Raw genomic sequence first — 24260 nt, 5'->3', positions numbered from 1 at the left:
TGTCCATCAAGAGATGAATGGATACAGAAGATGTGGCACATATAAACAATGGAATATTACTCAGACATAAAAAGAAATGTTATTTGTAGTGAGGTGGATGGACGTAGAGTCTGTCATACAGAGTGAAGTCAGAAAGAGGAAAACAAATACCGTACGCTAACACATATATATGGAATCTAAAAAATAAATGTTCTGAAGAACCCAGGGACAAGACAGGAATAAAGATGCAGACGTAGAGAGTGGACTTGAAGACACAGGGAGGGGTAGGGAGGGGCCTGGACAAGGTGAGAGAGTGGCATGGACATATATACACTACCAAATGTAGAATGGATGGCTGGTGGGAAGCAGCCACATAGCACAGGGAGCTCAGCTCGGTGCTTTGTGAGCATCCAGAGGTGTGGGATAGGGATTGTGGGAGGGAGACACAAGAGGGAGGGGTTATGGGGATATGTGTATATGTGTGACTGATTCACTTTGTTATACAGGAGAAGCTAATGCACCATTGTAGAGCGATTATATTCCAATAAAGATGCTGAAAAAATAGTCTACGTATAAGGAAGATCATGCAGTATTTTTCCTTCTGTGACTGGTTTATTTTGCTGAGCAAAATGTCTCCCAGGTTCATTCATGTTGCAAATGGCAGGATCTCCTTTTCTAAGGCTGAATAATATTCCATTGTATATATACCATCATCTCTTTATCCATTCGTCCATGGCTCCTATCTGTCAGCCCGCTTTTGGTAATCTAGACTGCAGCAGCTCTAATTCCTACTCAAGGTCCGTGGAAGGAGCTGATTTGTTGTAGTCAGGCTCAGAAAGGTTAGCAATTGCTCCTGAGGTCACACAGCAAAGAGTGGCATGGTGAGGCTGGACCAAAGCCCACGTGGTCCCACTCTGCCACACTGCGTCCCCGTCCTGGTGGCTTCTGTGTTCATTCAGTCGGGCTCCGTGGGCTGGACCAAAGCCCCCATGGTCCCACTCTGCCACACTGCCTCCTCATCCTGGGGGCTTCTGTGTTCATTCAGTCGGGCTCCGTGATGGAGCTGATGTAACCCAGATGCCCTCTGGCCGAAGTAAGCACTCTTAGCCTCCCGCCCCACCCTCTCACGGAGGGCCAGTCGCCTGGTCCCAGCAGTGCTACTCCTCTCCCCACACCCAGACACAACATGTGGGAAGTTTCTTTCCGTCTATCCTCACCCTTGCTCCTCTCTGCTCAAGCAACCATGACCGGTGTCCTATTCCCAGATGCCCTGCCTAGCGCCACCACTTTCCCTTCACAACGGTTACCAGCCTCGTCCAACTTTCCTCACCTGATCCTTGGGTTACAGCGAGCATCCTCCTGACCTTGCACATTCTAGATTTTCAGCCCTCCCCAACGCCCCCATGGCAATCAGCTTCTGAGGAACGCCCATACGCTTAACCCCTGCCCTTCCCCCCACACCGCCATCCTGACTTTGAATCCTTCTACCCGCCATTGACCTGACACAGTTCCCAGCTTTTCATATGTGCCTGTTTCTGAAGCTGCATTCTCCCTGGCTGCACGCAGGAGGTGCTCAATAGATGCATGCTGAGGCTACATACTTTTTCACAGTGGTCTGATTTATGTCACTAGGATCCCCTTTTGCTTCCAGATTTCACCCAGAGCTCCTGGAGTCTGTGATGCCAGCTGGGGCCAGGCCCACAGCAGGTCCGCCCTGGGTCTGCATCTTCCAGGCAGGACTCTCACAGTGCCCTGCCTAAGGAGAGTGCACGGTTTGGCTGAAGGGACTCAGGAAAGACCTTCCATTCACCCTGGAAGAAGACCCCACCACAACTTTCCCCAGCCTTATGCACTGACCTTGGAGGCCAGAGGGCATGGGGTGGTCCATCCCTACTCCACCTTGGGACAGAGCCTTACAGGACTTAAAACACCTCCGTGTCCTCAGGATGGAGAATCCTGAGTGAAGAAACTGAGACTCCGAGAGGGATGTGCTCCGGTCACCCAGGGCCCAGGCTCAAGCCCTGTTGTTCCACCCCTTTCCACTACCCCAGGCCATCCCTCTCCATCCAAACCCCCTGGGAGGGAATTACAATAAACCCTCATCACAGGGGACTGCCAGCTTCAGATCCTCCTCTGGGCCTGAGGAGGAGACAGCCAGTTCCAACCAGGTGTACATCAGAGGGATCCTCTCACAATAGAACTGCCCAGGAACAGGTGCAAGTGCTTGGGAAGATCTCCCCCAAATCTTCCCACATGACGTCTGGGGGTGGGGTGATGATGAGGGCAGGAATGGAAGCAGCCCATCCAGATTCAGGACAGACACTCCTTTCCACTCCCTGCAGGTGGTGGACAGAAAAATTCACAGTTGCTGAGCAACGTTCTCAGGGCAAAAGGGAGAGTGTTTATGAGAAAGTCAGCCACTTCCACCATACATGCTGTGTTCCTGGGATCCCAGGCTGGGAGGCTCTACTGTTTATCCTCCCTGCAGGTTGAGAAATGGTGCAATGTCCAAGCGATGAGATTTTCCTGGACAACGGTTGCCACTTCTAAAAACTTCCCAGGCCCAGGCCCTGTGGATCAGAGCTGGGCCTCTGACTGCTTAGAGTCAGGTAGACCAGTCAAAAGCAGACTCTTCTGCCAGGGAGCAATCTGGGTCTTTGGGAAGCCAGCAAGAGAACCTGTGGCCCCAGGGACCAGCACTGCTGCCGTGGTTCTCAAGCCACTGGTTGGTACAGGCCAGGCCGGTACCAAGCACTGAAGATCCAGATGCAAATAAGATGTGGGTCCCATTTCCACAGACCTCAGGCTGCTGAGGGAGGACGGTGGGGTGAACAGCCTCAAGTCTGCATACTGAGGCTGTCAGTGGGTAAGGGATGCAGATCATTGAGCTTGTCCGCTCCCTCTGCTGCCTGGGCCACCATGATGTGGGCCATGTGACACCACCAGCCCAGGCCCAGGTGATAAGACCAGGTGGACAGTGGCCCAAGAGTGGCCAGTCTATGAGTTGGCTAGTGAAAATATGAAGAGGGCCACAATGAGTCTGGCTTTGGAGAACTGGAGTTTCAAAAGCAAATGAGTTACACTGGGAAGGGCCACATGGCAGGGGTGGGGGCCAGAGAGGCCTTGACAACCACCCACAAGTGAAGGTAGCAGAAACTATGCAAAGGCTGGGCTTAGAGACACGGCAGGCCAGACAGTGCCAACTCTATGATCAGAGGGGCTAGAGTGGGCAAGGGAGGCTGCCCAGAAGGCTGTTTAAACCTCAGCAAGTGTGAGACCAGACTGGGAACTTAAAGCATCTTTAGGACACAGGATCGGGGCTCAAATCTCACTCAGTCCATCCAAGAAACATTTACCGACCCACTTCCAGGCCCCATGCCAGGATGACAATGACTTGGTCTGTGCCCCCAGGGAGCCCACAGCATGACAGCAGCACAGGAGAAGCCCTGCTGTGAGAGAAGGAATCCCAGGAGGCTGCAGGAACTTGTGTCAGACACGTGACCCAGCCTGTTTTCCACAGAGAAATTCATCTCCAAGTACGAAGCTACCAAGACAATGGAGCAATTCTAGATAGGTAATAAATGGCTCTGCCTGCACAGAAAAGCCCAGGGATGCACTCACATGACTGGTTTGTTCCACCCCAAGCAACCACAAAAGGCTGACTGTCCCCTTGTCATGCCCATTCCCGGGGCAGTAGGTTTAGAGCAAAAGGACACTCTGCCACCCATTCATGTGGCAGAAGCCAGGGAAGCTCCTCCAACCAGCCCAGCTCCAGCCCCCACCCTGATGGCAGGCACAGGGTCAGTGAGCATTCAGAAAAACCAATCAGACCATCTGCACAGGGCCTATGGGAGAAGAAACTGATTGGTACTCTTGGGCGTTGAATTATTAATCTGCAAGGAAAAACAACCTGCTCCATGAGCTTGGTCTAAGGATTAAATGAGAGCATGCAGGTAGAGCTCAGTTCAGGGTCAAACGCCCAGTAAGTGCCCTGCTGCATTAGAAGGCTGGGGTGGCAGCACAGTCCTCCAGACCAGGAGCTGTATCCCCTTCTACTTCGTATCTTCACCCCCAAAGGTTTGTGGAGCTCATGCATCAGTGAAGCACTTTTACTCCCCTACTAAGATATTCCTTTGTTTGTTTATTTCCTGCCTTGTTCTAAAAACAATTAGTTGAAACCAATACCTCTTAGGGACAGGTGATTACCTGTCTTTGTGTTTGGTTTCTTTTATTGCTGTTGTTGCTTCAGTTGACATGGAATTAACATTAATTGAGCAATTTGATTGACAAACTAGATAATTTACAGACAATATCTCATTTGATTCCAGGATACAGTGGAAAGAAAATATGTTACTTCAAAACATATGGCAGAATATCTCCTAGGAAGAGAACTGTGCTGGCCAAATGACTTCACCTCCCTAAGTCTCATTTCCTCAGCTTCCTCAGCACAAAAGGGATCATAATCGTACTTATCCCATGTGGCTGTTGTGAGGCATTAAGATAATGCGTGGGATCCATGAAGTACAGCGTTGAGGTAAAGCTACCCTTCTAGTGCCTAGAAAGTACCAAACACAAAGTACAAACCTAACATATATTTGTGGATTGGCTGATTGATTGAGTTGCATGTAGTAAGCACTTAGTAATAATTGTAATTTTTATCATTTGTTTAGGAATACTCACAATGGGCATGTTTGATAATGAAGATGAGACTCTCTGGACATGGTTTCTGTGTTTGTAATGAGACAAAAACAATAGTTGAGGCAACCACAGAAAATTCTCCTGAGGTTAAAATGATTAAGGGACTTTCAAGAATAAAGGGGTCTAAAATTTCCCTCTAAGCTGTTTGTTCTGCTTCCTCAAGATATAATTCTCCTCCGCTGCCTAAATCTTTTAACAAAATCTACCACACAGACAGCTTTGGATGGGTAGTGCTGTAGGGGGTGAAATGCCTGGAGCAGTCTCCAGCAGATTGACATGAGGAAGGAAAGACACACACACACAGCAAGCAAAACACAGAGCACTTTGCTGCAGCAAGCACTTGGGGCCAGAGAAATGCACACTACACATTATAATCGACAGGATAACCATTAAAGGAACAGTGGGGGAAATGGCATAATTAGATAAGTCTAAAAGAGGAAGACAAGAAAAAAACCAAAAGAAAGAAAGAAAGAAAAGAGAAACCTCATGTGGGACAAATAGAAACCATATAGTAAAATGGTAGATTTAAGTACATTGAATATAAAAGGACTAAATCCTCCAATTAAAAGACTCCAACTAAAAGATTATAAGAAGCATTTTTTTAAACTTAAACATATCTGTTTAAAAAGAGAAACACAGAGGTGGAGGGATAAATTAGGAGTTTAGAATTAACATATACACACTACTATATATAAAACAGATAACCAACAAGGATGTACTGTCTAGCAAAGGGAACTATACTCAATATTTTGTAATAACTTATAAGTGAAAAGAATCTTAAAAAAATACATATATAGGTACGTATAACTGAATCATTTTGCCGTACACCTGAAACTAACCCAACATTGTAAATGAACTAGACTTCAATTTTTTAAAACATAAAAAGAGAAACATATAAAAACAGAAGTATATAGAAAGGAGCTATTGTCTGAATATCTATGTACCCCCAAGATTCATCTGTTGAAAAATGATGGTATTAGGAGGTGGGGCCTTGGGGAAGTGATTGGGTCATGAGGACTCTGCTTTTATAAAAATTAATGCCCTTATAAAAAAGGCCCCAGAGATAGCCTCATCCACCAGAGGGCAGACAGCAGAAGCAAGAAGAACTACAGTCCTGCAGCCTGTGGAACAAAAACCATATTCACAGAAAGATACACAAGATGAAAAGGCAGAGGGCTATGCACCAGATGAAGGAACAAGATAAAACCCCAGAAAAACAACTAAATGAAGTGGAGATAGGCAACCTTCCAGAAAAAGAATTCACAATAATGATAGTGAAGATGGTCCAAGACCTTGGAAAAAGAATGGAGGCAAAGATCGAGAAGATGCAAGAAATGTTTAACAAAGACCTAGAAGAATTAAAGAACAAACAAACAGAGATGAACAATACAATAACTGAAATGAAAACTACACTAGAAGGAATCAATAGCAGAATAACTGAGGTAGTAGAACGGATAAGTGACCTGGAAGACAGAATGGTAGAATTCACTGCTGCAGAACAGAATAAAGAAAAAAGAATGAAAAGAAATCAAGACAGCCTAAGAGACCTCTGGGACAACATTAAACACAACAACATTCGCATTATAGGGGTCCCAGAGGGAGAAGAGAGAGAGAAAGGACCAGATTAAATATTTGAAGAGATTATAGTAGAAAACTTCCCTAACATGGGAAAGGAAATAGCCACCCAAGTCCAGGAAGTGCAGAGAGTCCCATACAGGATAAACCAAAGGAGAAACACACTGAGACAGAGTAATCAAATTGGCAAAAATTAAAGACAAAGAAAAATTATTGAAAGCATCAAGGGAAAAATGACAAATAACATACAAGGGAACTCCCATAAGGTTAACATCTGATTTCTCAGCAGAAACTCTACAAGCCAAAAGGGAGTGGCTTGACATATTTAAAGTGATGAAAGGGAAGAACCTACAACCAAGATTACTCTACCCGGCAAGGATCTCATTCAGATTCGATGGAGAAATCAAAAGCTTTAAAGACAAGCAAAAGCTAAGAGAATTCAGCACTGCCAAACCAGCTCTACAACTAATGCTACAGGAACTTCTCTAAGTGGGAAACACAAGAGAAGAAAAGGACCTACAAAAACAAACCCAAAACAATTAATAAAATGGTAACAGGAACATACATATTGAAAATCACCTTAAACGTGAATGGATTAAATGCTCCAACCAAAAGACACAGGCTCGCTGACTGGATACAAAAACAAGACTCATAAATATGCTATCTACAAGAGACCCACTTCAGACCTAGGGACACATACAGACTGAAAGTGAAGGGGATGGAAAAAGATATTCCATGCAAATGGAAATGAAAAGAAAGCTGGAGTAGCAATACTCATATCAGATAAAATAGACTTTAAAATAAAGAAGGTTACAAGACACAAGGAAGGACACTACATAATGATCAAGGGATCAATCCAAGAAGAAGATATAACAATTATAAACATATATGCTCCCAACACAGGAGCACCTCAATACATAAGGCAACTGCTAACAGCTACAAAAGAGGAAACTGACAGTAACACAATAGTAGTGGAGGACTTTAACACCTCTCTTATACCAATGGACAGATAATCCAAACAGAAAATTACTAACAAAACACAAGCTTTAAATGACACAATAGACCAGATAGACTTAATTGATATTTATAGGACATTCCATCCAAAAACAGCAGATTACACTTTCTTCTCAAGTGTGCACGGAACATTCTCCAAGATAGATCACATCTTGGGTCACAAACCAAGCCTCAGTAAATTTAAGAAAATTTAAATCATATCAAGCATCTTTTCAGACCACAACGCTATGAGATTAGAAATAAATTACAGGGGAAAAAAACATAAAAAACACAAATACATGGACCCTAAACAATACGTTACTATATAACCAAGAGATCACTGAAGAAATCAAAGAGGAAATCAAAAAATACCTAGAGACAAATGACAATGAAAACACGACGATCCAAAACCTATGGGATGCAGCAAAAGCAGTTCTAAGAGGGAAGTTCATGGCAATACAAGCCTACCTGAAGAAAGAAGAAAAATCTCAAATAAACAAACTAACCTTACACCTAAAGGAACTAGAGAAAGAAGAACAAACAAAACCCAAAGTTAGTAGAAGGAAAGAAAACATAAAGATCAGAGCAGAAATAAATGAAATAGAAACAAAGAAAACAATAGCAAAGATCAACAAAACTGAAAGCTGGTTCTTTGAGAAGATAAATAAAATTGATAAACCATTAGCCAGACTCATCCAGAGAAAGAGGGAAAGGACTCAAATCAATTAAATTAGAAATGATAAAGGAGAAGTTACAACAGACACCACAGAAATACAAAGCATCCTGAGACTATTACAAGAAACTCAATGTCAATAAAATGGACAAACTGGAAGAAATGGACAAATTCTTAGAAAGGTATAACCTTCCAAGGCTGAACCAGGAAGAAAAAGAAAATATGAGCAAACCAATACAAGTAATGAAATTGAAACTGTGATTAAAAATCTTCCAACAAAAAAAAGCCCAGGACCAGATGGCTTCACAGGTGAATTCTATCAAACATTTAGAGAAGAGCTAACACCCATCCTTCTCAAACTCTTCCAAAAATTGCAGAGGAAGGAAGACTCCCAAACTCATTCAATGAGGCCACCATCACCCTGATACCAAAACCAGACAAAGATACTACAAAAAAAGAAAATTACAGGCCAATATCACTAATGAATATAGATGCAAAAATCCTCAACAAAATACTAGCAAACAGAATCCAACAACACATTAAAAGGATCATACACCATGATCAAGTGGGATTTATCCCAGAGATGCAAGGATTCTTCAATATACGCAAATCAATCAATGTGATACACCATATTAACCAATTGAAGAATGCAAACCATATGATCATCTCAAAAGATGCAGAAAAAGCTTTTCACAAAATTCAACACCCATTTATGATAAAAACTCTCCAGAAAGTGGGGATAGAGGGAACCTACCTCAACATAATAAAGGCCATATATGACAAACCCACAGCAAACATCATTCTCAATGCTGAAAAACTGAAAGCATTTCCTCTAAGATCAAAAACAAGACAAGGATGTCCACTCCACCACTATTATTCAACATAGTTTTGGAAGTCCTAGCGGCAATCAGAGAGGAAAAAGAAATAAAAGGAATACAAATTGGAAAAGAAGAAGTAAAACTGTCACTGTTTGCAGATGACATGATACCATACATAGAGAATCCTAAAGATCCCACCAGAAAACTACTAGAGCTAATCAATGAATTTGGTAAATTTGCAGGATACAAAATTAATGCACAGAAATCTCGTATTCCTACACACTAATGATGAAAAATCTGAAAGAGAAATTAAGGAAACACTCCCATTTTCCATTGCAACAAAAAGAATAAAATACCTAGGAATAAACCTATCTAGGGAGAAAAAAGACCTGTATGCCGAAAATTATAAGACACTGATGAAAGAAATTAAAGATGATACAAAAAGATGGAGAGATATACCGTGTTCTTAGATTGGAAGAATCAATATTGTGAAAATGACTATATTACCCAGAGCAATCTACAGATTCAATGCAATCCCTATCAAATTACCAATGGCATTTTTTACAGAGCTAGAACAAAAAATCTTAAAATTTGTATGGAGACACAAAAGACCCCGAATAGCTAAAGCAGTCTTGAGGGAAAAAAATGGAGCTGGAGGAATCAGACTCCCTGACTTCAGACTATACTACAGCAATAAAGACAATATGGTACAGGAACAAAAGCAGAGATATAGATCAATGGAACAGGATAGAAAGCCCAGAGATAAACCCACGCACCTATGGTCAACTAGTCTATTAGAAAGGAGGCAAGGATATACAATGAAGAAAAGACAGTCTCTTCAATAAGTGGGGCTGGAAAAACTGGACAGCTACATGTAAAAGAATGAAATTAGAACACTCCCTAACACCATACACAAAAATAAACTCCAAATGGATTAGAGACCTAAATGTAAAAACGGACACTATAAAACTCTTAGAGGAAAATGTAGGAAGAATACTCTTTGACATAAATCACTGCAAGATCTTTTTTGATCCACCTCCTAGAGTAATGGAAATAAAAACAAAAATAAACCAATGAGACCTACTGAAACTTAAAAGCTTTTGCACAGCAAAGGAAACTACAAACAAGACAACCCTCGGAATAGGGAAAATATTTGCAAACGAATCAATGGACAAAGGATTAATCTTCAAAATATATACACAGCTCATGCAGCTCAATATTTAAAAAACAAAAAGCCCAATCCAAAAATGGGCAGAAGACCTAAGTAGACATTTCTCCAAAGAAGACATACAGATGGCCAAGAAGCACATGAAGAGCTGCTCAACATCACTAATTATTAGAGAAATGCAAATCAAAACTACAATGAGGTATCACCTCACACCAGTTAGAATGGGCATCACCAGAAAATCTACAAATAACAAATGCTGGAGAGGGTGTGGAGAAAAGGGAACCCTCTTGCACAGTTGGTGGGAATGTAAATTGATACAGCCACTATGGAGAACAATATGGAGGTTCCTTAAAAAACTAAAAATAGAATTACCATATGACCCAGCAATCCCACTACTGGGCATATACCCAGAGAAAACCATAATTAAAAAGACACATGCACCCCAATGTTCATTGCAGCACCATTTTCAATAGCCAAGTCATGGAAGCAACCTAAATGCCCATCGACAGGTGAATGGATAAAAAATATGTGGTACACATATGCAATGGAATATTACTCAGCCATAAAAAGGAACGAAATTGGGTCATTTGTAGAGACGTGGATGAATCTAGAGACTGTCATACATAGTGAAGTAAGTCAGAAAGAGGAAAACAAATATCATGTATTAACACATATATGTGGAACCTAGAGAAATGGTACAGATGAGCCGGTTTGCAGGGCAGAAATTGAGACACAGATGCAGATAACAAACGTATGGCCACAAAGAGGGGAATGTGGCGGGGGTGGTGGTGGTGCTGTGATGAATTGGGAGATTGGGATTGATATATATACTCTAATATGTATAAAATGGATGACTAATAAGAACCTGTTGTATAAAAAAGTAAATTAAATTAAAATTTTTTAAAAAGGCCCCACATATGTATACGTATAGCTGATTCACTTTGTTATAAAGCAGAAACTAACACACCATTGTCAAGCAATTATACTCCAATAAAGATTTTTTTTTAAAATGGGGCCCCACAGATATTTCTCGCCCCTTCTACTGTGTGAGGATACAATGAGAAGACAACCATCTATGAGGAAGCAGGCCCTCACCAAACATCGAATCTGTTGGTGCCATGATCTTGGACTTTCCAGCTTCCAGAACTGTGAGAAATAAATTTCTGCTGTTTAAAAGCCAGCCAGTCTATGATATTTTCTTATAGCAGCCCAAGTAAACTAAGAAAGTTTATAAGTAAAAGTATAGAAAAAGATATATCATACAATCAATAACCTAAAGAAGCAGTGTGTCTACACTGTTATTTGTCAGTGAAAACTGTAAGACAAAAAGCATTACTAGATAATAAGAAAGCCAGCTCATGGCAAGAAAAGGTTCAGTTCATCAGGAAGATAAAATAATTCTAAATTTGTACACACTTAACAATATGCCCTCAAAAATACAAAGCAAATATGGACAAATCTACCAGAGACAGAGACAAATTCTCAAAATGAGAGATTTAATAATTGGAAGCTGTTAAAAGAAGCAGATTTTAAAAATTAGTAAGGATAAAGAATATGTTGGCAGAAGACCTAAACAGACATTTTTCCAAAGAAGATATACAGATTGCCAACAAACACATGAAAGGATCCTCCACTTCACTAATCATTAGAGAAATGCAAATCAAAACTACAATGAGGTATCACCTCACACTGGTCAGAATGGCCATCATCAAAAAATCTACAAACAATAAATGCTGGAGACGGTGTGGAGAAAAGGAAATCCTCTTGCACTGTTGGTGGGAATGTAAACTGATACAGCCACTATGGAGAACAGTATGGAGGTTCCTTGAAAAACTTAAAATAAAACTACCATAAGACCCAGCGATTCCACTACTGGGCATATACCCTGAGAAAACCATAATTCAAAAAGGGTCATGTACTACAATGTTCATTGCAGCACTGTTTACAATAGCCAGGACATGGAAGCAACTTAAGTGTCCATCGACAGATGAATGGATAAAGAAGATGTGGCACATATATACAATGGAATATTATTCAGTCATAAAAAGAAACTAAATTGAGTTATTTGTAGTGAGGTGGATGAACATAGAGTCTGTCATACAGACTTCACTATACAGAGTGAAGTAAGTCAGAAAGAGAAAAACAAATACTGTATGCTAACACATATATGGAATCAAAAAAAAGGTTCTGAAGAACCTAGGGGCAGGACAGGAATAAAGACACAGACATAGAGAATGGACTTGAGGACATGGGGAGGAGGAAGGGCAAGCTGGGACGAAGTGAGAGAGTGGCATGGACATATATACACCACCAAATGTAAAATAGATAGCTAGTGGGAAGCAGCCACATAGCACAGGGAGATCAGCTCAGTGCTTTGTGACCACCTAGAGGGGTGGGATAGGGAGGGTGGGAGGGAGGCACAAGAGGGAGGAGATATGGGGATATATGTATATGTATAGCTGATTCACTTTGTTATAAAGCAGAAACTAACACACCATTGTAAAGGAATTACACTCTAATAGAGATGTTTAAAAAAAATCAGAAATAGGTAAATATATATTTATTCCATGGAGCAAAGCTTGTAAAATAATAGCCAGATTATCCTTCCATTAAACACCGCTCATGTGTATGTATCATCCCAGGACCCTAGGACCCCAAGACCCCATGGACCATATCACCTCTTTCTCTGCACCATTCTTATTGATAACACTGCTGGCTTCAATAACACTGATATTCAGATGTCCTCTTTTCAAGTGGAAATAGAGAATTTTTTCCACTCAAATTTCCAGTATCTTGATTTGTCACTTTCAGGAAATCACTACCCTCCTGTCGCCTTTTTAACATATGTAAAACAAAATTCATAAATTTGGCTAAAGTCTAAGTACTCTGACAAGAATTGATAACAAAAATCTCTGCAGAACATTTCCCCATATAAAGTAGTATGTAAATTCTTGAAAGTATAAGTTTATGTAAATAACTCCATGGAAAGGAGATTTGGGGGAAAAAAGAATATGTTAACAACATTTAACTAATGGACAATTATAGAACACTGTACCCAACATCTGCAGAATAAAAATCATTTTCAAGTACACACAAAACAATAACAAAATTAACACACTGGACCATGAAATAAGTCTCAACAAATTGAAAAGTACTGAAATCATAACAGTATGTTCTCTAACTATATGTAATTAAGTTATAATCAGTAAGAACAAAAATAAACCCTAAAAACTACTTATATGCTTGGAAATTAAAGAGTGTATTTTGAAATAACCAGTGGATTAAAAAAGTCCCAAGAGAAAATGAACAATATTTTGAACTGAATGATAACAAAAATACTATGCATCAAAATTTGTCAAATACAGCTAAAGCAGTGCTTAGAGGAAAACTTATAGCCACAAACGCCTATGCTTGTAATGAAAATTAATGAACTAAGCATTGTCCCAAAAGTTAGTAAAAGAGATTTGGGGAAGGTGGCAGCAGTGGTAAGAGCATCATTCTTTAATCTTCCCCTTCCATATAAAACAGGAAGCGTTTAGTTAGCAAAACCAAAAACCTACATATAATACTTAAAACAAAAATAGATGATAACACCCAAATAAATGAAGAGATATCCCATGTTCATGGATCAGAATTCTCAATCTTGTTAAGATGGCAAATGTCCCCATATTGGTTTATAGATTCAAAAGAATCTCAATCAAAACCAAAGCAAGATTTGAAAAAATAATTTGCCAAGCCGATTCTAAAATTTATATGGAAATGCAGAATGACCTAGAATAGTCAAACAACTCTGAAAAAGAAGAACAAAGTTGGAAGACTTACACTCCCTGACTTCAAGACTCACTAGGACACTACAGTAATCAAGGCAGAATGGCATTGGAATATAGACATATAGATCGAAAACAGAATAGAAAGTTCAGAGATAGATGCACATATACATGGCCAGTTGGTTTTTGACAAAGATGCCAAGGTATTGGATAGAGAAAGAAAATCTTTTCAGTAAATGGTACTGTAGAGGTCATAAAGCAAGGAAGAGACAGAGTGGGGATCAGAATTTGCACCTGTCCAGCACCAGATCCCAAATTCTAGACACTGTCAAACAAGAAAGAAAACTAGAGAAGAGGGTACAGAAAAGCAAAGGTAGAGATCAGCCCCTGTAGGTTACCTTGTCCCTCACCAAAGGAAATGGAGGCCAGCATCACACAGCAGGCATGAAAATCGAAGGCTGGAAAAAGAAACTTTCCAGGAAGGTAGAGAGATGCCCTGGATGTCAGCTCCAGGAGAGAACCCCTGACCTGACTATCTGCAAGTCCACAGTTATGATGGCACCATGGGTCAGAGGAGTGTGAGGCCAAGATGGGAGCACTGTTAATGTTCTCCTGCTCTCAAATGGAGCTACTAGTTGTCAGAGAGAGCAGAATCTGGGTAGCTAAAAGAGACAGGCTTCTACATAAATGGGTATAATACCTACCTCACCAGATTGTTGCAAGGATTAAATGCTGTACTATACAGAAAGCAGCTAGCACCTTACCAGGAATACATTAGATGTTCTTAATTCCCTCTTTCCATTCCCCCACCTCCCAAGGAGAAAGACTGGGGACATATGCTGTATGTTCCCTCTCCCTGCATCCTCTATGTCTACCCTGAACTGTGATATCTGGGTGGGAAACAGCTTCAGGCTGCAGATGCTATGACAGCGTTGCTTAAATTGAATTACGCAGAAACCAGAGAAGCCTTCAGCTCTCCCAGGGAGTTCAGAAGTGTTCACCCTGAGAGTAACTGTACACTGCACAGGAAAAGGCATTCAAGTTGATAAGAAGTCATTCGGATCACCATCTAAGTCAGCTTTAGCCTTTGAAATAAACTCATTCCTTATTAGCACACACTTGGGATTTCCAGGACTGAATATTATTTCCATTACACAAAGCCCATTTTGAAGACATTTTTTCATGCTGCCAGGGTCCTATGTAATTTCATCTCTCCACAATGTTACTCTCTTTCACATATATAGAGCCACAGGCCCTGATGAAAAAGGAAAAGAGAGAAAATGAACAAGAGTCATGATCCACCTAGAGCTAGAAGCAGGGCAGCCGTGCGTAGGACAGGCAAGTCCACATCACTGAGAGCTTTCTAGCCATGAAACAGTTTTTGGACTTTTCCTGAAAGCAATAGGAAGCCATTGAGAGCCAGCTCAGCTTTTAAAATAGGAAGTGACTGACAAATTTTCCTTTTAGAATGCTCACTCTGGTTATAATGAAAAAGATAGATGTGGAGGTGAGGGATAGGGAAGAGTAGTTAAGAAGCTACTCAACAGTAGATAACAATATTGTACTGTAAGTATGTAATGTGATAAATATCATTACAATGGCAACCTTATTACGATATATAAATGGATCAGAGTGACATGCTGTACACCTTAAATTTACACAGTGTTACATGTCAAATTTATCCCAAAAAATTTGGAAAGAAAAAAACTTTTTAATCTAAATTTAAAAACAAAGAGCTTGTGGAAATGAAGTGTTTCATATCGTGTTTTCAAAATATTTTCTAATATTTTATAATAAATGTTTAAACATAAAAAGAAACTTTTCGAATGTTTGCTCAATTTAGGTAAGACACCCAAAAAATACAAGTGATAAAAGAAAAAATAGGGAAATAAATTTCATCAAAATTAAAAGCTTTTATGCTTCAAAGGACATGATACAGCAGAAACTAACACAACACTGTAAAGCAATTATACTCCGATAAAGATGTTAAAAAAAAAAAGGACAACATAAAGAAAATAAAAAGACAACCATGGAATGGAAGAAAATATTTGCAAATAATATATCTGATAAGAGAATTTCTTTAAGAATATACAAAGAACTCTTACAACTCAACAACAAAATGGCAAATAACCCAATTAAAAACTGGGCAAAGGATTTAGGTAGTCATTTCTCTAAAGAAGATATACAAATGATCAATAAGCACACGAAAAGATGTTGAACATCATTAGTCATTAGGGAAATGCAAATCAAAACCACAATAAGATTCCACTTCACACCACTAAGATGGCTATATTCAAAAAGATAGACAATAACAAGTGTTGGTGAGGATACATACGGAGTAATTAGTACCCTCATATATTACAGGTAGGAATGTTAAATGGCGCAGACCACTTTGAAAAACAGCTTGGCAGGTCCTCAAAAAGTTAAACATAGAGTTACCATATAATCCAGTAATTCCACTCCATTCCACCCAAGAGAATTGAAAGCATATTTTCATTAAAAACCTATACACAAATGTTCACAGCAGCATTATTCATAATAGCTCCAAAGTGGAAATAATTCAAATGTATATCAACTGATGAATGGTAAACAATATGTGGCATATTCATATAATAGAATATAATTCCATTATTTAAAAAAGGATGAAATATTGATACATGCTACAACATGTATGAATGTCGAAAACATAATGCTAAGTGGAAGAAGCCAATCACAAAAGAACACATATTGTATGATCCCATTTATACGAATGTCCAGAATAGGCAAACCCATAGAGACAGAAAGCAGATTAGTGGTTGCCAAGGGCTTGGAGAAGAGGGAATATGGAATGACTACTAATGGGAATGGGGTCTTTTGTTGGGGGATAAAAATGTTCTGGAATTAGATAGTGGTAGTTGATTCATGACCTTGTGAATATAATGAAAACAATTAATCGTATACCCTAAAAGGGTGAATAAACTATATGGTATGTGAATTATATCTCAATGAAGCTGTTATTTAAAAATAAAATACATTCTTTCAATAAATAAGTCTCCAAGCACTGTTCTAGGCAGCAAGGAAACAGTGAACACAACTGACACAATTCCTGCTCTCGTGGAGCTGACATTCCAATGGAAGAATCCTTGTGAGAGATCATGAGGGTCTTAATGAATTAATGGCACTATAGGGAGGAGGAGTGGATGAATTTAAGAGAGGCTCTGAAGCAACCATCAATATGGTTAGCTGGCCAATTGGAACAGGAGGGATGTCAGATCATTTTCTCCCAGGGTCCCATGATAATTCTTACTGTCACCCCCTCTGACCTCCAGGGTTACTGTTACCAACCATAAAAGCACTGTTAAATTGTACAAAGTGCTCTTTATAAACTAAAAATTTCAGAAATATCTGAAAGATGGAAGACAGGATTTGGTTTGAAAGAGAAAATCACAGCCAAAACTCAAGCTCAAAAGTACTTGGTGCATAAAAGCAGGCACGGGCTTCCCTGGTGGCGCAGTGGTTGAGAGTCCGCCTGCCGATGCAGGGGACACGGGTTCGTGCCCCGGTCTGGGAGGATCCCACATGCCGCGGAGCGGCTGGGCCCGTGAGCCATGGCCGCTGGGCCTGCGCGTCCGGAGCCTGTGCTCCGCAGCGGGAGAGGCCACAGCGGTGAGAGGCCCGCGTACCGCAAAAAAAAAAAAAAAAAAAAAAAAAAAAAAAAGCAGGCAGGACCCCAAGATTACTCAAACTTCAGAAGTAGCAGATTCCAAGAGCAGGAGAATGTTGAAAGAGAATTCCCCATGGGTTTCCCATGTTTCTGCATGGCTTATAAACAGAGGTACTGGCAGCTTTCGTTCCACACTATCCTTTCAAGGATGTTCAAATAGAGAATAGCCTTAGAAGACAGGCTATAAGAATAGCCTTGGAAGACAGGCTATCTCCAGGAGCAGAGAGCAAGTTTGGTTGCTGTCCAGTGCAATAAAAATAATGTCTCCCTCAGGGACAAAGGATGAAAAAATTTACTTACAGCCCTTTATAAAAGATTGTGGTTTCCTAAGCACAGGGTCCTTTGGCTTTGATACCAACCTCTTGCAAGGGCAGCATCCCCCTGAGCCAACTATGCCATCCCCATGGCACTTGGAGAGGAAAGGCAAGGGGAACTGACATGAAAATGAAGCTCATACAGCTTACTGAGCCCCAGTTAATAAAGTTATTTGTCTCTGATCCAGGAGTCTCATGTCTTCTGTCAGCTTCCATGAGATGGTGGCAGGCTCACTTGTGAGCTTGTAAGTCAGGTAGAACCTCAGAACTTCCCGGTTCTTGACAGAGAGGCCTTGAGGCAATCAACTGGGTAAATGGTCAGGGAGACCACAGGAAGAGTAGCCGGATGGGTCATCCTCTCCTTCATCCCTTACCTGCTAGTACCAGGCAGTGATACCTGGCCCAGGTAGAGTCAGTGAGGGAGACCACAGAGGGAGGTTCTGGAGACTCTGAGAAAGAACAAGGAGCTTCGATAGCCAGAGACTAACGAGTGACACATCTCCTGAACAGCTCCCTCACCTTGCACAACCACAGAGTGCCGTTACAAAACTGCATCCACAGGTTAACTTAGCCTCAGAAAAGGGAAAGAGAAAAGGAAGGGAAGGAAATGCAAAGGGTAGCTTTCCTTTACACCCACAACAAGCGATTTCTAAAATGTAACAGAAAAAAAACATCCTATTCATGGGAGCAACAAAACAATATTGCTTTGATTCATCCACAAGAATGAATCTAGGAAGAAGCTCACAAGACCTATATGGAGAAAGCATTAATACTTCTATGTTAAAAAATTCTGAATAAATTGTTAGATGTACTGTTCTCAGACAGGAAGATATGAGATTATAAAGATATCAGTACCCTCAAATAAATCTGTAACTCAATGAAATCCCACCCAAAATCATAATAGGCTTTAAAAGGAAGTTAATTAGCTGACAATAAATTCGTCTGGAAAAAAAACATGTGCAGAATAGCCAAGACAATTTTGAAAGAGAAGACTAATGAGCAAACTTGCCTACTAGAAATCAAAAAGTTAGTAATAAAAATAGTTTGGTAATTAGGAAAAAATATATCACAGATTAATGAACATAACAAAAAGTCTAGAAATAGACCAACAGATGTGGGGAAAGTTTTGTGTAAAATAAAGATGGCAATTCAAATAAATAGATACATATTTCACTATTCGACAATGGTGCAGAGACAATTGGCTATTTATTGAAAAAATAAAAACAAAATCTTCATGCCCAATATTAATTTTTAAAAATTTCTAGCAAATCAAAGACCTAAAGGTAACGGGAGGAGGGGATTTACTGAGTCATCAGAAGAAAATAATTAAATACATATTTATAGAGTTGGTATGGAAAAAGTCTTAGCAAGTGAACTGAGATCAAAATATAAAGCCTCTGCATGACAAAAGATACATTAATTAAGGTAAAAGTAAAACACCAGATTTGAGAAAATATTAGCAAGGATTAATATTATTAATAAATAAAAGTTCTACAAATCACTGGAAGAAAGTTCACATAATAGAAAGGTAGGCAAAGGATAGAACGGTGGCAGGTAAGGTTCTGATGAGCATAGGACACCTTGTAATGTCAGAAAGTAAGGAAATACTCAAAAGAAAATGATGGAGATATATCAAAAAGACACAAGAGTCAACTTGAAGAAGCACTCACTGGACAAATCTGCAAAAAGTTTAGCATCAAAATAAAAAGAATAGTAATAAATTATAACCTAATGGATGGACATATGGATGGATGGAGTGATAGAGAAACTGCGTCCTCACAGTACAGTGCCAAGTAGAGAAGTTACCATTTTACAATAGTAAAATTGTATCAGTCAGGAAACATCAATGAATGCTAAATATAGGAGGAGAGGTTTGATGAGGAACAGAACATTTATATATTCTCAGAGTAGCTATACACAAATTACTTAACTACAACAGAAAAAAAATAGTAACTGTACAGTGAAGAAACAATTTGTTTAAATACAACACCTTAACCAAGCAATCAAAACTGGTATCACCAGCAGACCTCTGGCTATGGCTGAGTGAAACTGACAAATTCTGTCCTCTCCCCAAAAATCAACTTTAAAGTTGAACAAGGGGCTTTCCCTGGTGGCACAGTGGTTAAGAATCTGCCTGCCAATGCAGGGGACACAGGTTCGATCCCTGGTCCTGGAAGATCCCACATGCCACGAAGCAACTAAGCCTGTGCGTCACAACTACTGAGCCTGCACTCTAGAGCCCATGAGCCACAACTACTGAGCCCACAAGCCACAACTACTGAAGCCCACGTGCCTAGAGCCCGTGCTCCACAACAAGAGAAGCCACTGCAATGAGAAGCCTGTGCACCACAACAAAGAGTAACCCCCGTTCGCCACAACTAGAGAAAGCCCGTGTGCAGCAACAAAGGCCCAGGGCAGCTAAAAATAAATAAATAAATAAAGTTGGACAAAATTGACATAAATAATCATTTCACTCTAAAAATTGAAAAAAGGCGTACAAAAATCTAAGAACTTTTTATGATTTTAAAATTGCATTCGGTGGCATTCTGGTCTAGAGCTTCTCACATCTCCTCCAACCAGTTCAGTTGACATAGACGTTTGGCCAGGGTGGTGCAGTCTGGGAAGACTGGTAGCTTTTCTACTGCAATCAAAGGGGAGTTCACCAGATCTGGCATGGTAGATGACACTCCCATCCAATAGCATTGCCAATCTTAGAGGTAGGCAAGCAGGAAGGGCTAAGGGCTCTACTAGACTGAGGCTGCAGTCCTGGTTGGAATAAGCATATTCCTGACTGAGCATCCACATGTGCACAACAGAGACTAGAAAGGACCCAGTTTTGCCACATATTCCTGGCCATCCCTGAGGTGGTGCACGTGCTCAGAAAAGATATGAAATAGTAGAGTGGAATTAAATTTCAGGCCCTTAAAAACAGCCTAAGTATTGAGTGTGCTCCCCTACCCAAACACAGTTCCATAAACACAGCATGGAAGTCTTACTGGTTTCAGGTGTTTGAGAATAATCTCTGCCTAAGAAGACAACAAAACTATTCAGAAACAGGGGCAACCTCTAGAAAGCAAAGCTTAAAATTTTTTAAATAGATAAGATTTTAAAGAACAGAATTGTTTTTAAAGAGCAGACACATCAGTAGCCACACTGCAAGAGACAGAAATTTTACAGATTAAGCCCAGAAAAGTTACTATACAAGGAACAAACAAATGCAAAATAGCAACAACAAAAATCTTCCAGAGGAAAAAGTCAGAATCCAAAATTGCTACAATATATTATCTAAAATGTTCAGTTCTCAAAAAAAAATTGAGACATTCAAAGAAGCAGGAAAGTGTGACTCATATTCAGGGGTAAAGGGGAGCAATAGAAACTGCCTCTCTGTGACCCTCTCCGTGACCCTCTCTGTGACCCAATAGAAACTGCCTCTCCGTGACCCTCTCTGTGACCCAATAGAAACTGCCTCTCCGTGACCCTCTCTGTGACCCAATAGAAACTGCCTCTCTGTGACCCTCTCTGTGACCCAATAGAAACTGCCTCTCTGTGACCCTCTCTGTGACCCAATAGAAACTGCCTCTCTGTGACCTCACTGAACACTGGGTTCAGCAGACAAATATTTCAAAGCAGCTATTATACTTATGTTCAAAGAACAAAAGGAAACCATGCTTCAATGAAGTTAAAATGTGACAACAATAAATCAATAAACAGAGATCCTCAACTAAGAGATAAAAAAGGACCTAAAGGGAAATTTTGAAGTTGAGAAGTACAATAATTGAAATGAAAAATTCACTGGAGATTAAGCAATATGCTACTAAAAAAAAAACAATGGGTAAACAATGAAATTAAAGAGGAAATTTTTTTTAAATCTGGAGATAAATGACAATGAAAATACAACCATACAAAATCTATGGGATGCAGCAAAAGCAGTCCTTAGAGGGAAGTTCATAATAATATAGGCCTCCACAAAAAAAGAAAAGAAAAGAAAAATCCCATATAAACAACCTAACCTACCACCTAATTAGAAAAAGAAGAACAAACAAAACTTAAATGAAGGAATAATAAAGACCAGAGAGGAAATAAATAAAATAGAAATTTAAAAAACAATAGAGAAATCAACAAAACCAAGATCTGGTTTTTTGAAAGGATAAACAAAATTGACAAACCTCTGGCCGGAATCACCAAGAAGAAAAGAGAGAGGACCCAAATAAACAAAACAAGAAATGAAACAGAAGAAATAACACTCAATACTGCAGAAATACAAAAAATCATTAGAAAATATTATAAACAGTTATTTGACAGCAAAATGGACAACTTAGAAAAAATAGAAAAGTTTCTAGAGACATACTGCCTGCCAAAACTGAATCAAGAAGAAACAGATAATTTGAACAGACCAATCACTAGAAGTGAAATAGAATCTGTAATTTAAAAACTCGCTGTAGGCAGCATGATGGGGTTATTGGTGCTATATATTGCAGTCAGCCAGCGCGCCAGCTGCAGAAAGAGCTGCCTTTAACTCAGAGTCGGCTGCAGTGACATGGCCTGCTGGAGAGTTTCCCTTCCAGTATAGGCAGCCACGCAGGCACAGGTGTGGCACAAGAGGCCTCAGAGGCTGACCGCTGACCCAGCGCTGCCTCCGTATAGCTTTTCCCAGGATCCACTGTACCCCGGGCTTGGGGTCCTTGGTCAGAGCCAGAGGCCCGACACTTCTAGGGCAGCTTCCACTGGACCGAGGGACACGGACCCTCGGGGAGGCAAAAAGGACTATGTTCAGACCGGCCCCTACCATCACCCATCGCCCATGGTGGCCCTCGGCCCCAGCAGCCAGAATGTCACTGAGAGTATGCCGTCCTAGTTCCCAAAAATACCACCAAAAAGTATAATATCATGGCTTTCAATGCAGCCGATAAAGTCAACCTCACTACTTGGAATCAGGCCCGGCTGGAATGTGACCTGAGCAACAAGATTTACCAAGAGTCAGAGATGTCCCAGTCGGGTGCCAGCAGCAAGGTCAACTGCAAGCTCCAGGACAAGGCGCAGAGGAAAAAGTACAGCATTGTCCTCAAGGAGTTCCGGCCCGAGGACCAGCCCTGGCTGCTCCGTGTCAACAGCAAATCAGGCCAGAAGTTCAAGGGCATAAAGAAGGGAGGCCTGACAGAGAACACATCCTACTACATCTTTACGCAGTGCCCTGATGGGGATTTTGAGGCCTTCCCCCTGCACAACTGGTACAACTTCACGCTGCTGGCCAAATACCACATGTTCACGGCCGAGGAGGAGTGGGAGAGGAGAAACAAAGTCCTGAACCACTTCGGCATCATGCAGCAGCAGCGGCTCAAGGACCAGGACCAGGACAAGAAGAAGGAGAAGTGCGGCTGCAAGAAGGCCCGTGACCTGAGCATCCACGACCTGGAGGATGACATGGAGATGTCGTCTGACCACAGCGAGGCCAGTGGCGAAGAGGGCAGCAGAGCTCCCAAGGCCAAGAAGAAGGTGCTGCCCAGCAAGGGAGGCAGGAAGAAGAAGGGGTCAGATGACGAGGCCTTTGAGGACAGTGACGGCAGGGACTTTGAGGGCCAGGAGGTGGACTATATGTCCGACGGCTTCAGCAGCTCCCATGACGAGCAGGAGGGCAAGCCCAAGGTCACCCAGCAGGAGGAGGGCCCCAAGGGCGTGGATGAGCAGAGTGAGAGCAGCGAGGAGAGTGAGGAGGAGAAGCCACCCAAGGAGGACGAGGAGGAGGAGGAGAAGAAGGCACCCACACCACAGGAGAAGAAGCGGAGGAAAGGCAGCAGCAAGGAGTCGGACAGCTCGGAGGAGAGTGACATCGACTGGGAGGTCTCCTTGGCGCTCTTCATGGCGAAGAAGAAGACACCCTCCAAGAAGGAGTGGAAGCCATAGGGAGGCAGCTCCCAGGTCAACAGCCAGCCAGGCACACCCACCATGGAGACGGGCAGCACCTCCTCCACCCTGCAGGCGGCCACCAACAAGCCGGAGAAGCAGAAGCGGACCAGCCACACACCAGTGGCCAAGAGGCTGTGGCTGGACCCCAGGCCCCAGAGCCTGTTGGGGAAGTCTATCCCTCAGCCCCAGTCTGGGAAGTCGACCCCCAGCAGCGGCAATGTGCAGGTGACCGAGGATGCCACGTGCCGCTACATGACACAGAAGCCCATGACCACCAAGGACCTTCTGAAAAAGTTCCAGACCAAGAAGATGGGGCTGAGCAGCAAGCAGAGGGTGAATGTGCTGGTCCAGATCCTCAAGCGCCTGAACCCCAAGCATGCAAGACGGTCAATGACAAGATGCACTTCTCCCTCAAGGAGTGAGCCTACCCCCAATAAACATGCTGTTTTCTAGGAAAAAACAAACAAACAAACAAAACTTCCTGTAAACAAAAGTCCAGGACTGGATGGCTTCACTGGGGAATTCTACCAAACACACAAAGAACTTATAGTGATCCTTATCAAACTCTTTGAAAAGATTGAAGAGGAGGAAACACTCCCAAAGTCATTCTATGAAGCCAACATCACTCAGATACCAAAACCAGACAAAGAAACTACAAAAAAAAGAAA

The 24260-nt window shown here is 41.4% G+C and overlaps 1 pseudogene across 1 annotated transcript; it reads left to right on the top strand.

Annotated features, from left to right (window-relative positions):
* The first annotated feature begins 22489 nt into the window (after positions 1 to 22489).
* LOC307053098 (general transcription factor IIF subunit 1-like) lies at positions 22490 to 24014 on the top strand (annotated as a pseudogene). The gene has a single exon. The product of its transcript is annotated as a general transcription factor IIF subunit 1-like (transcript).
* Positions 24015 to 24260: the final 246 nt, after the last annotated feature.

Source organism: Hyperoodon ampullatus (genome assembly GCF_949752795.1).
Source record: "Hyperoodon ampullatus genome assembly, chromosome: 5".
Classification (NCBI taxonomy): Eukaryota; Metazoa; Chordata; class Mammalia; order Artiodactyla; family Ziphiidae; genus Hyperoodon; species Hyperoodon ampullatus.
Note: the sequence above shows the minus strand (reverse complement) of the source record. Positions and strands in the feature narration are given on the sequence as shown.